The sequence below is a fragment of the Cornus florida genome, unplaced genomic scaffold (genome assembly GCF_030987335.1).
Source record: "Cornus florida cultivar Cherokee Brave unplaced genomic scaffold, ASM3098733v1 CherokeeBrave_3.0.0_Hap2_Chr07, whole genome shotgun sequence".
Taxonomy (NCBI): Eukaryota; Viridiplantae; Streptophyta; class Magnoliopsida; order Cornales; family Cornaceae; genus Cornus; species Cornus florida.
Genome location: NW_026775577.1, coordinates 59,133,005 through 59,146,625, shown reverse-complemented (window position 1 = coordinate 59,146,625; position 13,621 = coordinate 59,133,005). Strand labels below are relative to the sequence as shown.

Here is a 13,621-nt window from a genome sequence, read left to right as displayed (position 1 = left end):
GATTGTTCTCTCATCTAACAACTAAGCCAACTACACTACAACTAAGCTAAGGGCATGAAAATTAAACTAAATCAACTAAGGGAGAGGCACAATCCATCAAGACATAAGTATAAACCATCAAATAAACCACAATAGTATTCTATTAAGCACTATGCCTTGACAATCTTTAGATCCATAGCATCAACACACATAGACATGCATCAATAACACAAAAACTAGAGATAAGCACATGGACATCTATCCTAACATACATAGACATATGGATAGAATGAAATGATCAATTGGAAGTATTAAACCACACAAATCATTGAATAAACAAGATTCATATATAAAATAAGTGTCAAGACAAGATTACAACACAAATCCCCTCAAAATACAAAGCATTAGAGTCTAGAAAGCATGCTTAGGGCTAACTCTAGCTCCAAGAAGATGTTTAGCCACTCATTGAAGTAGTCATCCAACCCTCAAGGGCTATCTCCATGGTAGGAATGACCTCCTTCTTGATGGAAACCCTAGAAGAATTGAAGAACTCCTAAGAATGTATCTCTAGCCTCTCATCCTCTCTTTTTTTCCTCTCTAAGAATGTTTCTAAGTATATCTCTAAGTATATGAGATGATATGTAAAAATGGCTCAAAATCCTTATATAGGTAGCTCAAGTGTTACACCCAATGGTCTGGACTCGTGCACAAGGGCTCTTGCAACGATTGCACCATGAGCCAACTTTTAATGAGCTGGAATTTATTTTTTTTCGGACTTGAGGAAGTTCAATTGATCGAACTGTGTTTGAGATCGATCGAACTTAGGTGAGATGCATCGAATGCTGTAGAGATCAGTCATCCTTGGTGATGCCTTTTTGAATAAAGACAAATCTCTGAGATATTTTGGGATATTTTCGGAAAGAGACAAAAGTGGTAGGTGTGGATAAGATCGAATATTTTCGATCGATCGAAGAAATGTTGGATCGATCGAACTTGGTGAATTTTTTTGGATAAGGACAAAGGCTTGAATCCATCTTGAAGTGTTTAGATCGATGTTGCTTCGAACGATCGAAGTTACGTTGAGATCGATCGAATTTGCTAATTTTCACACTTTGCTTCATTCTGCTTCCACTTTGCTCCTTTCTTCCATCCAGCTTGAGTTAGCTTTTTTAATGCTCTTATTTGGCTGAATTAACTTATTTTTGGGATAAGCACTTAAAAAGGGCAATAACGTGAAATTAGTCTAAAACGGGAAAGTAAGATAGATAAAGGTCCTAAAATACCGAAGCTTAAGGGGTTTAATTGCGCAGTTTTTAGCGCTCGTCATTGATATCAGCTAGACCTTTGATAGCTTTTAGTTTGAGGAGTTTAGACAAATTTCTTGAGTGCAGATGTCTTAATCTTTTGTGCCATAGCTTAGCTTCTTCACAAGTTGTCAGATTGCATTGAGTATTATGAGTTTCTTCAGTGATAGTATAAACATTTCCTGAGGATCTATACGTCGAGAAGAGGACTTGTTTGGATCTGAGGTCAACCACACTACACTTCTCTTTATTGAAACATACTTCTTTTCCATTGTCACATAGTTGGCTAACACTGAGAATATTATGTTTGAGCCCTTCAACAAGTAGAACTTCATGAATCTCAGGTAATTCTTCAGACTTGTTTACAGTCCCAATACCAATGACTTTTGCCTTTTGATTGTCTCGGAAGATAACATTTCCCCCGTCAAACTGCTTCAGAGAAGTAAATTTAGATTCATCACCCGTCATGTGTCTAGAGCAGCCACTATCAACATACCATTTGTTCTGAGTGTTATAAGCTTTAAAAGTTGTATACACTAGAAGGCTTAAAGAGTTTAATTTCTTCGGAATCCACATCATTTTATTTTTCACCAATGATCCTTTGTCCTTGACCTTCTGTGCTAAAGCTAAGTCTGACTTGTTGACATACATTCTAGTTATCTTGTAGTTCCTTACAGTTGCGGTAACAAAGTCTCTCTTGTTGAAGCTTAGAGTGGACTTTTTATTAAAGCTTTATTGATCTAGGTGCGCCTATTCTTTTCACTTGATTTTTTTTATTTTTATTTTTTATTATATCCCTAAGGATCAAAGATGAAAGTATGGTGCAATATGTTGATCTATTAGGCTTTCTAGCTATCCATGAGGTCGAACGTTAGGTCAATGACTCCCAAACCAGATGGTATTAGGGCATTAGGTGTTCAAACACCCCTAAGGACTTACAAGCTCAAATCAACTAGGCTATAAATCAAAACAACCTCTATCTAATCATTTTCCACTTCTCACCTTTTGGGAGAAGTCCTCACTTTTTTTTATTACTTTTGCAACTTTTCTTCTTCCTTTTTTTTTTTTTTTTTTTTTTTTTTTTTTTTTGAAGAATGAAATTATTAACCTAGAGTTTGGGCCCTCCACCTTTCAGCGTGAGAAATTTAGTGCTTGATGAGGCTAAAATTCCGGCTACTCAATGAAAAGGGTTTGTTATCCACTTTTATCAAAATGAAAGCTTTCAATGCACTACTAGCCCAATTGGGATATAACCAATTCAATAGTCAACAAAGCATGTACCCCACAAATGAATTCTAGTGTGCACCTGTGCTATTGTAGAATCCTAGAGTGAATCTCAAAATAATCACAACGTCAGGATGATGTGAACCACAAGTGCAAGCAAGATATCAATCTTTCGAAAAATTTACTCAAAATGGCATCCACAAGGCATACAAGGAGTATTGGACTCTCAAATCAAGCAATTTTTAAATTTTAAGCAATATAGTCCTCAAAAGATCAAAATCATAGCTAGTTATGGACCAATCATAGAAAAACCCTCAAATACACAAGTTATGCTTAAAATTTTGAATTGAAAGCAAACACTGCAATTAACATCATTACCCCCAAACTTAAATGGCACAATGTCCTCAATGTGCAAAGAGAACAAAGGAAAGAGTATACCAGTACATCTATTGCAAAGAATGGCCGGGACACAAGTATCCAAAATAGGTTGTATAACCCCCTAAACTTGGGTTTAACTATAGTCCTGAAAAGATGGCACTGGGATAAAACTCATCAGATAACAAAAAGGATAATAATAGTGCACAATGGACATGCAAGTGTAAATGGGAAAATAAATGAAATACGGAGAGAGGAATAGGGGTGGTCTTGAAAAATTTGGGCAGCACTCTCTCACTGAAATTACTGGGATACACTTGATAAATGGAGTCAATCACAGATTAATATATCAATATAGAAACTGGACATTAAAAAATATAGCATGCATAGAAAAATAACAATAATGTACATCACAATGTCTGAGCCAATAGACTGACCGCAAAAATAACATAACAGTATCAATAGAATAGCCAAATATCATAGATATATAAATAAAAGTAGAGTGATAGGGAGATTAGTGATCAGTTGGTCAATCATACATCAACCTTCGCAATAGCACGAATCATTGTAAAATAGGGCTATTGGTCGGGTAAGTCGAACCACAGGGACTGCGCTAGTCTAATACAACCTAAATGTCTAGAATCATTCTTAGAATGATGAAGGGTTTATAGAGGTTTTGTTGGATGTCACTTAAGCTAGGAAATTAAAAGTGCATAAAACAATAAATTGCAAGAATTCAAGGGAGTGAAGTACAAGTAAAGAAGGCTAGGGAAATGAATCCACCTCCATCCCTATACACATGCTAGGTTAAGATTAATTTAAGGGAAAAAACAACATATATGATAGTCATGATACATAACAATACTAGGTTGCTATAATATCCTTAAGAAGTTCATTTAAATAGAAAGACAAGAATAAACCATCAAAGGTTCACATGATCAACTACCTAAACTAAAATGTAGCTTAGAACATGCTTACTAAGTCAAGGATTATCAAGCCCTAATTTAAATGGTGAATGCACATAGAGCTAAGAATCAAGTATAAACCATCAAAGGGAAACCCTAAGCCATGAACTATCTAGGTTCTCCAACCCCATGCCATTAAAACCATTCCATGATCTAACTTCCATTGTCACCATGGAAGTGCAAGCAATATGATTAAGAAAAGCAACCATCCAAGACAAGATGAATAACTCACAATAATCATTTATAAACATTCAACATTCATTACAACAAAAATGAGGCTCTTGATCATGGAAAGACTATCAAAAATACATTGTAATCACCAAAAATAAACTATACTAACACGTGCTTACAAGGGAGGGGTTTCATCACCTCCCTAGAGAAAGAGTTAGTTACCCATTGCTAAGCTAAAAGAAGGAAGAAGCTCCATCTTCATGGCCATTTTCGTGCAACCTTCTTGGAGCTTAAAGAACACACCTCTCTTGCTCTCTTCTCTCTCCTCTAATCTTGTAGAAAAATGTAGCCTCCAATGTGTGGCCTTTGGTAGCCTTTTATCCTCCAACAAAACCCTCTCTCTCCTCCAAGGAACACCTCCAACCACTTCATAAAGAAGGAAGATGGCATTGAGGAAACCAATGTGCAAGTGGCTGAAATTGAGCCATTTCCGAGTGCAATCTGCCTGATTTTCGAGCACTCGAAAAGTGGTCTCGAGCACTCTAAATTAGTGTAATGTGCAACATGCTCTTCTTGCTCAGCACTGACCTACTTTGGTAAACCTGCTATAACTTTGTGCCCGAAACTCCGAATGATGATCTGTTTAAAGATTTGGAGAGCTGATTCAGTGCTTTACAAACTTCATGTTTTAATGAAGACCCAATTCTCAAGTCTGGTTGGTCGAAAATGGGGAGAAAGGTAGTACTTCAGTGCTGCCAGGCAGTTCTGCGCACCTCTGTTAAGAAGATCATAACTCTCTGCTCCGAACTCCGAATGATGAACTGCTTGAAGATTTGGAAAGCTGATTCAGAGATCTAAATCTTTCATGTTATGATGGAAGTCCAGTTCTTGATTTTTCTAGGTCAAAAATGGTGACAAAAGTCAAGTTCTACTGCTGCCAGAAATTCAGAATTGGCACCCTTTTTGCTCAAAATTCCACAAGGCATCATTTTTGCTTCCTTTTTGCACTTTAACCTGAAAATGCATAAAAACATGCAAATGGAGTTAATCTACATAAAATAATCAATTAATGGACTTTGTTAATGTAATTTAGGGCGCTTGAATATACAGTATTCAGCGCTTATCACACCCCCAAACTTACATTTTGCTAGTTCCTTAGCAAAACCAAAATGCAAAGCTCAATGGAATGAAAACATGGGAATGCTATTACAAAAATATTCACCATGGCAAAGATAAACATAAACATAGCTCAAATACAACTTGGAACAGATAAAGGGCTGGAGACGGGATCATTGGGAAGACTACCTTACATATATGAAGCATTGATACAAAAATTAGGAAAAACCATTTCAACATGCATGCATCAACATCATAGTCCATATAAATAATTCAATTGTCATCTCTTAAATGGAAATAACTCAAACTTCAGTGAAAGTGAATTGAATTCTCAACATGCGGCTTTTACTTTCTTTTCCAATTCCAAAGCATAAGTTTTCAAATCATTGAATTCCCCTTTAAATGAGGTCCCTAAGGCATGATTTTATTTACAAGACAACTTTTATTGCTTGTTGACAATTTATTATAACTCATTAGCGAAACATAGAATAGTTGTGCAATGCTAAAGTCCCTTAAGCTTTCTAACCAACCTATGTAGCAAGCGTTAGGCCAACAACTCCCAAACCAGATGGCTTTAGGGTGTTAAGTGTAGAGACACTCCAAAGGGCTTAATAGCTCAAGTTGGAAAGGCTACGAACTCTAGCGAACTATGTTTATTACAATTTTTTTTTTTTTTTGAATGACCGTGCAATGTTTAAGTCCTTTAAGCTTTCTAACCAACCCTTGTAGCAAGCGTTAGGCCAACAACTCCCAAACCAGACGGCTTTAGGGTGTTAAGTGTAGAGACACTCCAAAGGGCTTAATAGCTCAAGTTGGAAAGGCTACGAACGTCAACTGGTCTTTTTTTTTTTTTTTTTTTTTTTTAACTCACAATAATCATGCCAAAGATATTCATCTATCAGGTTCATCAAATCAGATTAACTAGGCCAAGGTCAAGGTTGATCAAGTTGCATGCCTCACAGTTAAGTTTCCAATATGCGTCTGTGCATTGTGAAGCTTATAAGAGTGTAAATCCAGCAAGAATCTAATCGAGACATTTATACAGACTACATTGTATTTGCATGATCACTTCAATTTCAAATTTCTTTATTTTCAAAAATTTCTCAATTGCTTCTATACACAAGGTATTAAACATATGCTTTGTCTCCGACAAGTTCCAAGTTACACTATCATTGCTTTTCAAAAATATGATACCAAAACTATGCGAAGAATGCTTTAATGCACCCCCAAACTTAAACTACACAGTGTCCTCAATGTGGGATATGGATGTAAGTTAGAGACAAAAATGACAAAGAGTATAGAAAGGAACAAAAATACCCAGGGGGAGGAAACGGCATGGGGAGACAAAACCCCCAAACTTGAATTGGACTGCGCAACCTGGAGAGTATCACGAAGAACAAAAGAAACAACCACAAAAAACATTAATAGCACAAGCATAAATATAGAAAAATAATGTACATAAAGTTAACAGAAAAGAGAGAATTTGCATTTCAAAAAGAGTTTTTACATGATTACAAAAGAGCAATAGCACAAGCATAAATATAGCCTCCAATGTGTGGCCTTTGGTAGCCTTTTATCCTCCAACAAAATCCTCTCTCTCCTCCAAGGAACACCTCCAACCACTTCATAAAGAAGGAAGATGGCATTGAGGAAACCAATGTGCAAGTGGCTGAAATTGAGCCATTTCCGAGTGCAATCTGCCTGATTTTCGAGCACTCGAAAAGTGGTCTCGAGCACTCTAAATTAGTGTAATGTGCAACATGCTCTTCTTGCTCAGCACTGACCTACTTTGGTAAAACTGCTATAACTTTGTACCCCGAACTCTGAATGATGATCTGTTTGAAGATTTGGGGAGCTGATTCAGTGCTTTAAAAACTTTATGTTTTGATGAAGACCCAATTCTCAAGTCTGGTTGGTCGAAAATGGGGAGAAAGGCAGTACTTCAGTGCTGCCAGGCAGTTCTGCGCACCTCTGTTAAGAAGATCATAACTCTCTGGTCCGAACTCCGAATGATGAACCTCTTGAAGATTTGGAAAGCTGATTCAGAGATCTAAATCTTTTATGTTATGATGGAAGTCCAGTTCTTGAGTTTTCTAGGTCAAAAATGGCAACAAAAGTCAGGTTCTACTGCTGCCAGAAATTCAGAATTGGCACCCTTTTTGCTCAAAATTTCACAAGGCATCATTTTTGCTTCCTTTTTGCACTTTAACCTGAAAATGCATAAAAACATGCAAATGGAGTTAATCCACATAAAATAATCAATTAATGGACTTTGTTAATGTAATTTAGGGTGCTTGAATATACAGTATTCAGCGCTTATCAATTAGGCAGAGGAGATCGGGCGAGCGAGGCGTGATCCTCGGATATCTTTGGATATATCTCGTAGCGCAACCATGACATTTGAGAGGAGAGATGCCACATTAGTACTGAGGGTGGCCACATCAGTTGAAGAGAGACAACGGTGTCCTCTAAGGTCTATATACACTCTCCTAGGCCAGGTGTCTGTGCTGGAGTGTCAGGTATGACTGGGTCAGGAGAAGGATGCTCATCCTGACTAGGCTCCGGGGCATGTAATGGCGACCCTACCTGAGAGTGATGTGGTGACTCATGTGCTAGCTCTCGCTTTAGATCAATATCCATATGCATGTCCACAGCCGTTGATGGGTCTGCTGTATTATGCTCTGCTACTGCTGCTGCTGCTGCTACTGCCTCCATCTCTACAGGCTCCACCTCCTTAGCTGCCAAAACAGCATCCTACTCTAGGCTCTTGATAAGAGCATTGTAGCTCTTGTTCCAATCCTTCTTAAGAAAGCTGCAGGCCCCAGGACACTCCTGTAGATAGAAAGGGTAGCACTGGTCCTACAGGATCTGAGTAATAAGATGAACGAATGGAAGGTACTTAGCTTATTTGGGCTTCGCCTTGCTGATGTAGTCTATGTAGAGCTTTATCATAGCACTCAAGTAGAGTGCTGGGATAGATACCCAGTGGCCTGTATAGAATGCGTATAAAGCAGCCAATAAGTCTAAACGCCTCTGGATCTTATGGCCCGCCATAAATACATTTCGGTACAAGACCGAATCGTAGAACCAAAGATCATTAGGCAAATAAGTCCGTGTGGCGAATGTCTTGCCAGCTGCATAGCGGCCAGTCAATGCAACTGCCATGTCTGCGTCATAAGGCCTCTACAAAATAGGATAATAAAGCTCGGGAGGGCAGACATGCAGGCACCAAGAAGATCTGGCTAATGTATCAACTGTAATCTAGATGGGGTAGCCATTGTTGGTGGTCTGCATCTCTGATAGATTACCCGGGGCCGGCCGGAGGTTCTAGAAGAACATCCGAACTAGCCACGGGAAGACAGGATAAGTAACTGGCGCCAGAATGGCTGAAATACCGTGTCGCTCGATGTCATCAAAAGCTGCCCAAGTCAAAACTGGCGGGGAGAAGAAGGTAATGTCAAACACTGACTCATGCGCCACCTGAAGGTATGAGTATCTCGGGAGAGGTTTATCTCGAACCTGGCTATGTTGTGCCGGTGGTGGTGAAGGAGAAGGTACATGCTTAGCCTCATCTAAATAGAATGAAGATGCATCAGCTGAAGACTGTAGTCTGAAATCAGCTGATGAGGACTAAGCTGAAGCTAGCTCAGGATACCCCTCTAATTGCTCAGCATATTCAACCTGATCAACCTGCTCTGGAGCTGGATCTGGAACTGGACCCTGAGCATCTGAAGGCTTTGCGGGCTCCTCTACACAATGTCATACCCTCCTCGGATACTGTCGACGTGCGACTGTCTTAACCCGTGCCTTAGCCTACAAAAGAACGAAACACTTATAAAGTCAGCAATCAGATAATAAAGAATTAAAGCATAACATATAGAAACATGTATGTCAAGTAAGATAGACAACTCAGAGTAATGGACATGAATCTATACAAGTGATCATGCAGCCAGGTATAGACAATGAATGAGTGAAATATGCTAAACATGATAAGTATGGAATGCATCTAATGTGGAAAACACAGGCATTGGGCATCAAAAAACTAGCATGAACACTATGGATGGTGTGTGAAGTGCACATATGCAAATCTGTGAAGTTCGATCGATCAAGAGAATATGAGATCGATTTCTCAGATCGATCTTTCTCTGATCGATCTGAGAAAACTTCGATCAATCAAACTGCTTCGGGAAATTTGAAAAGTCACAGATCTATGACGTGGATGACACGGGGGGTACCCAAACAAGCTTGTGGGTCCCTCTCCACCTCAACAACACAAAAATGGTCACTTGTGTAGGCACGTGACCCCAAAATTGAATCAAAATAAAAAATATGCAAAAATATATATACACATATATATACATATATATACACATGCTCAAAATCATCAAAAATAGCAAAAATCATTTAGGAAACTTAGATCTATTTATGGAAAGCACGAAAACATAAAGATTGAAACTCAAAAATGGAATTAAATTCAAACTTAACAAAATTCAATGAGAGAAGTGGAAACGAAGGAGATGAGATGAGATCTAGAGGTGGAGATGAGATTTCGAAGCTCAGGAAACTCGACGGAGGTTGGGAAGGTAGGTTACAGCGGTGGGCGGCGACAAGGGTTGAGATCGATGGCCAAATCGATCAAATGACCCTAAGGTTTCTATTTTTAAAAACTGCCTCCGACATGTTCGATCGATTTGGAAACATCTTCGATTGATCAAACATAGATCAATCTGAAAAGAACTTAGATCGATCTAACCTTGTAAAACATATTTTGGAAATTTTAAAATTTTAAATATTTGAAAATTCAAAATTCAAAATTCAAAATATTTTTTTGGAATTTTGGAAAAATAAAATAAAATAAAAATCTTTTTGGAATTTTTATTTATTTATTTATTTATATTATATGTGTATATATATATATATATATATATATATATATATATATATATATTTTGAAAATAAAATAAAATAAAATAGGAATAAAATAAAATAAAATAAAAATCAAAATACAGTCAAAGTCAACAAAGGAGCACAGATCGATCAATCCAAGATCGATCTAGAAGATGCTTCGATCGATCAAACAGGTAAAAACCTGTAGACAAGTTCGAACGATCAGACAGAGAGCTGTTTTATACAGGGTTTAAAAATTTTCTAAGTGTTGGAACTGAAGATCGATCTAAGAAGAATTTGGATCTATCTTAGAATTTCAGATCAATCACAAAATATTTCACACAATGGGACAAAGGTGAAATATGCAGGTTTGATGCAGGAATGAAGTTCGATCGATTGAACCTCTTTTGAGATCGATCGAACAGGCACAAGATGCCTATTTCAGAACTGAAAGTGCAGGTATTTTTAACCAAAATCCCCAACAATGTGTATGAACCCAAAATATATCTAGACGTCGCAAGAAACAAAAGATAAAATAGAAATGAGGAAGGAATAGGGTTGAAAACCCTACAAAGCATTGCTAGTCTTTAACATCTCTAGCAAGATGTTGGGCTCTTTTAGTCCGGATCAAATACCTTATTATGCATCCCTTCCTTGGCGGGGTGAAAAACACTTTGAACCCCATTCAACAAATGGTTCTTTAAGGAACTTATTAGATTTGGATCAAAATGAATTGACGGTCTTTCATCAAGGCAATTCTTGGGCTTCCATGCCCTTTTAAACTTTGCTTTTGAAACAACAATTCTTGAATTCAAGTTTGAAGATGAACTCTTAGAACTTCCAAGCAAAAACTCATGTTTTTCAAGTTCATTGTCAATGCACTTTTCTACGACACACATTTCTTCATGCTTGTCTATGGAATTCGGGGTCGGATTAAAGATGTTCAACTTCACTTTCATGTGGCCAAATGAGATTTTCATTATCCCCGTCCTACAATTGATGTTGGCATTTGCAGTTGACAAGAAATTACGGCCAAGGATAACAGGAATTTGGCTCTTGGGGTTCGAAATCGGTTCCGTGTCTATGACGATGAAATCAACGGGGAAGAAGAACTTATCAATCTTAATCAAAACATCCTCTATGATACCCCGGGGCTTTTTGATGAATCGGTCGGCAAGTTGTAAAACCACCGACGTTGGTTTCAAGTTTCCTAAGCCCAATTTGACATATACCGAATATGGAAGAAGGTTGACACTTGCTCTTAAGTCTAGAAGAGCTCGATTAATGACATTGTCACCGATTATGCAAGAGGTAGTCGGTGAACCAGGATCTTTAAACTTTGGGAGAGTGCTATGCTACAAAATGGAGCTCACTTGCTCGATTAAGATCACTTTCCTTGGTACTTGGCTTTTGTTCTTCCTTTTTTGGGTGCAAAGATCTTTCAAGAACTTGGCATAAGCCGAAATTTGCTTAATTGCATCCAAAAGCGGAAGATTAATCTTCACTAGCCTAAACACATCAATGATTTCATTAGTCTTGGTCTTTTTTTTTTCAAGAGAAATGGATCCTTTTAAGGCATCCGAAAATGGAGCTTTAGGCTCAAAAGCTTTTTCAAAATTTTTCTTTGAAGAATTTTCAACACAAGAATTTTTCAAATTGTCACAAGAATTTATCAAATCATCTTTCAAAACTTTGTTCAAATCATTTCCCATTGCTTTTTCAATAAAGGGGTCATACAAATGTAATGAAGGAGGAATAGGATGTGAAACGGGACGGGTGTCAACTTTTGGTTGCACCGGTTCACTCTCTTCATTGGACATACTCACTTGGTTGTCCATAATTCTCCCACTTCTCAAGGTTGTCACCGCATTGACATGTTCGATTGTGTGACCTTCCGATGAGGAATGAGTCTCCACAACACATTGCTGCTTTGGTGGTGCATTCAACATCATTTTCCCTTTCTCTCTAACATTTAAGGTACTAGCTTTTTTCCTGACTTGGGTTTCTAGCTTAGTAATGGATTGGGAATGGAAATAAAGCAATTGAGTATTCGCCTCTAGAGTGCCTAGAACGGTTAACACTTTCTCCTCAAAAGCGGGACTCCTAAAATTTCCTTGAGAATATGATAATTGGTTAGGAAAATGAGAATTAGAAAATTGATTGCCATGCGATTGAAATAATGATGATCTAAAAACTTGGAAACCTTGGCCTTGCATTAGAGGTGGAACATACTTGTTTTGAAAACCACCTTGGGGAGGGTTTGAGCCTTCCCTTTGGCTTTTCCAAGAGAAGTTTGGATGGTTCCTCCAACTTGAATTGTAATGAGTGCCATAGGGATTATTCCCTTGGTTAACAAATGTAGCATTGACTTGCTCATGGTTTTCACTTGGCATATGTCCATGAGGACAATTGGAAGTAGAATGTAAAACACTTGAACAAGTCAAGCAAGATTCATTAGATGCACGATGATGAACATGATTAGGGGAGGAAGATACTTGATTCGCCGAAGTTTGGTTGATCAAAAATTGATCAAACCTTTGAGATAAGGATTTCATCTCGGCGGCTATGTCATTAGAATTGTCAACTTGATATAAGCCAACATTCTTCCTTCCACCTAGGTTTCTACCATTTTTAGAAGATAAGGATCTATGCATTGAATTCTCACTCATGCTTTCATACAATTGCCACACATCATCCTCATACTTGTCAAGATAAGAACCACCCATAGATGCATCAACCATACCCTTGTGATTATCCGGTAAACTTTCAACAAAATATTGAACTAGTTGCCACTTAGGTATGTCATGATGTGGGCATTTCCTAAGCAAGTCATTAAACCTTTCCCATGCCTCATGAAATATTTCCCCATCCCCTTGAGAAAATTCTCTAATTGAAGTTTTCATGGCATTGGTCTTTGATACCGGGTAGTACTTTTTCAAGAACTCTTGTTACATTTCTGCCCAAGAAATTATCGAAAAAGGCCTAAGATTGTTGAACCAATATTTTGCCTTGTCTTTAAGGGTAAAAGAAAAAAGTTTAAGTTTTAAAACCTCTTCCGGCATGTCCGTGTATTTCATGGTGGAACACACTTCAAGAAACTCATCCAAATGCTTATAAGGTTCTTCACTTGGAAGTCCATGATAGTTGGGAAGCATTTGAATGCTTTATGGTTTAATCTCATAGTGATGTGCTCTAAATGGGGGCAATTGAATGCAAGTGGGTGCATTGTATTCATTAGGCACATAATGGTCTCTTAAAGCAATGGGAGGATTCACAATTGGTGGTGCTAAACAAACACCTTGATTAGCTTGAACCATGGGAGGTTGTGGAACAAAAATTGGCCGAGGCATTCCCAATGGAACTTGGCCTTGTTGTTGTGGGTGAATGAATGGTTTAGGCATGCCCAACAGTACTTGAATGTTTTCATGATGCACATTAGGGTGGAGGATGCCTTGTTGGTCTACGTGACCAAGGTCCTCCACATGGTCGTCATTCAATTCCTCCATTGGTAAAATGGAGTGATAAGAACTACCTCTTCCCCTAAGATTACGAACAACCGATTCAAGATGTAAATTAGGAGGGACAAGAGTAGGATTTAAT

The 13,621-nt window shown here is 38.0% G+C and overlaps 1 pseudogene; it reads left to right on the top strand.

The window, feature by feature from the left end:
* The first annotated feature begins 12,820 nt into the window (after positions 1-12,820).
* Positions 12,821-12,919, top strand: LOC132267783 (small nucleolar RNA R71; annotated as a pseudogene).
* Positions 12,920-13,621: the final 702 nt, after the last annotated feature.